Source organism: Centruroides sculpturatus, unplaced genomic scaffold (assembly GCF_000671375.1).
Source record: "Centruroides sculpturatus isolate CEXI.00-Female unplaced genomic scaffold, Cexi_2.0 scaffold403, whole genome shotgun sequence".
In the NCBI taxonomy this organism is placed as follows: Eukaryota; Metazoa; Arthropoda; class Arachnida; order Scorpiones; family Buthidae; genus Centruroides; species Centruroides sculpturatus.
This window is the reverse complement of record NW_019384751.1, coordinates 284,115-287,689: the sequence shown is the minus strand read 5'-3', so window position 1 is coordinate 287,689 and position 3,575 is coordinate 284,115.

Here is a 3,575-nt window from a genome sequence, read left to right as displayed (position 1 = left end):
CGCCAAAACTACACATCGCACGTGAATGGTGTTTGTATGTAATAGTAGCCCCAAGTCTCTATTCGTGCATAGGGGTGGTTGCGTCTCGATAGCTATAAGGGTGCGGGAGATATGAGGCTGAAAGTGGTTGAAAGTGGCTTTCTATTTCAAATATTTTGTTCGAATTTGTTCGAATTTGTTCGAACAAATTCGAATATTGGTTCGATTATAGAACGATTGTAAACGTCCCAGAAACGTTGAAAATAGTTTGTTTGACTTGACGTGAACAGGAGACGTTCAGAATCTGGACCAGGTCTGTAATTAGTCTGGAAACGGGGGTCCTAATTCTTGCATTCTGTGAAAACGGGTAAGATTGGCAATAATGTAATTATCTTAATCTTCACTATCGTTACTTTTTTCCCAGCTTAGCGGGTCCTTGCAGCTAGATTCTAGATTACTTACAAAAACAGTTTTTTATATATAAAAAAAACTATATTACATATAAATGTACGAACAAATAAAAACCCAGCGAAGCGGGTTTTCACAGCTAGTATATATATAAAATCTTATTTATTTCTATAAAAATTAAAATAATTTATTATAAAGTATAGATTAAAATTTATTTTAAAACATACTTTTATACGAAATATTATCTTTTGTCACTGATATAATGTATTTAATCGAGTGAGAAATAACATAGTGAGAAATAAATAAACAACAATTCAAATCGGAATAGACAGAGTGAGAAATAAATAAACAACAATTCAAATCGGTGTGCATGCTCCCCTGAGCAGCACATAAATTCTCGTGCGCGGCAACAATTTTAGCAGTGCGCTGCTGCGCAGCCACCCAGCTTAGAGGGAACACTGATCGAGATTATATCTATAGATCTATGCTCCACAATGAATGAAAACATAATTTTTAGTTCTGGAAAATCGCTTTTGGTATTTTCTTTTCACAAGTATGGAAAACCATTTTTATGAAAAAATAATTTGTTTAATAAAATGAAGCTTAAACCAGAGGACTGCATCACTTATTATCCTTGGCAGACATCGCAGATTTTTTAATCCTGATCCTAGTTCACGGACAGGAGAATTTTTTATTCTGATCCTATATTTCAGCAAATTTTACTCTACAATTCGGGAAAAGGTCAATTCTTTTTAGGTTGTCCAATCCAAAGACGATATGGATTTTTTGAAGATGTGTTTAGGCAGCCATTCCAATATTAAAAGATGTGGGAAAACATATTGTAAAGAATGCGTTAAATATGGCAAAACAAATCAAATTGGATTTACTCAGTGGAAAATCATTAAAAGACACTGCTTATTACGTTTAAAGAAATTGGAAAAGAAATAAAAGATGACGTCATTCAAAAAGTTCATAGCGGGTCGGGTAAAAACGAAAACGAAGAAAAAGCGTAAAACAAAAGGATATTAATTTAATTAATAAGAGGAGGAAAGAAGTTGATATTTTCTGTATAAAGAAAGATGGATCTTCATTCGCATGCTTGTTTGCAATCAAAATTGTATTTCTTTATAACTATTTCAACACAGTTGGCTATAGAATATACAACACTGTTTATATTCCATCCTATTGCAAGCATAACTGACTAAAAATCACCTGTTGAATTTCTAATTCGAAGTTCAGTCAAAAGCTTAATAGATTTGAGCAATATCTCAATATATGCACAATTAATAACTATTTCTAAACGAAATCGAACATCTTCTTTGGATACAAATCTCGTTACTCCAGTAAATAATTTATTGCATAGTATGTTTTCACAATACACGACTTGGTTTAATGATAAACAGGTATCATCGCAAGCAACTATCCATATCAAACGATAATAGAAGCTGTATTATTTTCGTCTGAAGAAACAAAAAACTTATTTAAGCAGCTCTTTTTCTACAAAGATACCATTGGATTTTAAACAGTAACTATCCAATTAAAAATGCCAAGAATGAATGATAGATCGCTAGGTTTAAAAAAAGTAGCAAAAGTCAAGTATTGAATATAAATGTATGACTTCATTTCAATTTTGTTATTCAACCTAAATTACTGTTAAATGGCATCGATGTTTGCATAAATTTGAAACGTTCAAAAGATGCTTTTGCTCTAATAGGAACTACCAATAATTTTTACATTCGGTTAAAGAATATTACTTTAAAAGTAAAGAAAATAAAAGTGTCCTAGAATCTTAACTTAAATAGAAAAAAATTAGAAAATTTGAAATATATTATTTCAAATTGTGAGACAAATTTTTTACTCTGAAATAATTCCATTAAACAAATTTTTATTTTTAAAATTATTTACTGAACAAACTTTAAAAATTATTTTTTGTGATTAGAGTGTGTCAAACCACTATTACTTATATAAATTTAAATAACCGATGTGACTAAGTCCTTATCCCAGAAACTCTCACTCAAATCATGCGGAAAAGTATGATCGAAGGGGCATCGAAAAAGAGTGTGGTTTTGGGGTACGTAAGAGATTCTGGAATAGAAGATATCCCAGAAACCATCGACCAAAATTGGAATTATTCTAGAAACATCGTATTTTTGCCCCTACTCGACGACTTTCCCTCAAAAAGCTGACAGACTGGAATAAAAGTTCTAAACTGTTTAACTTTTACAAAGTTATCTCAGAGGCTGTCAATCCTATATTACTTATAGCTAATGAACCATACCCATAGATCTCACATGATTATGCGCTGAAACCTTTGTTTTAACAGTTCTACTTTAATGGTAATGAGACATAAGGTTGTGGTTATGAACAGACAAATTTATGTGAATCGCAGGGGATGTCAGGAACCGTCGACTCTCCCTGTACGAACAACAGATCGTTAAATCTGCTCACTGTCAGGATAACTTGTTTTACGAGAACGGTCCCTTTGCTTGGAACTCAAATATCAGGAGTGGCGGGAGAGAATTTTGGAGTCGACGATGAGGTGAAGGGCGTGATCGAGTAAAGGAGTTTACCATATTTAACCAATATAACAACAATTAACTATAAACTTTTCTGCAAGATGAGCTGCAAGTTCTGCAGAGAACAATAAATGTTGATAGTTAGTTATGTCAGGAAGGTTTACACATTCCCGGCTAAGATCGTTTTTTTTCTAATTTGTTACATAAACGAAAGTAAACTAATTAAAATTTTTGTTAATAAATGAGCGTGATATTCGTTACTAAAATTCAGGATTTCACATTCACATGTCAACTCAGAGACAACTCAGAAGACAATTCTACGTTATTTTAAACAATAAGGACTGAGTTTACGTTTGACACCACCATTAAAACTATTTTCTGTCGTTGAAGCATTAACTAAAGTTAATTTTAAGCAAAATAAGCTAAGAATTTCTCAGATTTTTGTACCACCACAAAAAAGCAGTGCATATAATATAAATAAAACCACACACAATGCCAAATGTGGCTGCCCAATAAACTAGTCTAGTGTCCAGAGAATTGCTTGTTATTTCTTGTAATTTTTTTCGGATTAAAGGAGAAGATATACCAACAGTTGCCGGAAGTTCGATGGTGTACATGTAATAATAACGGAAAAACTGTGTAAGTTTATTATTTTGTCACAATGTAGTTTGC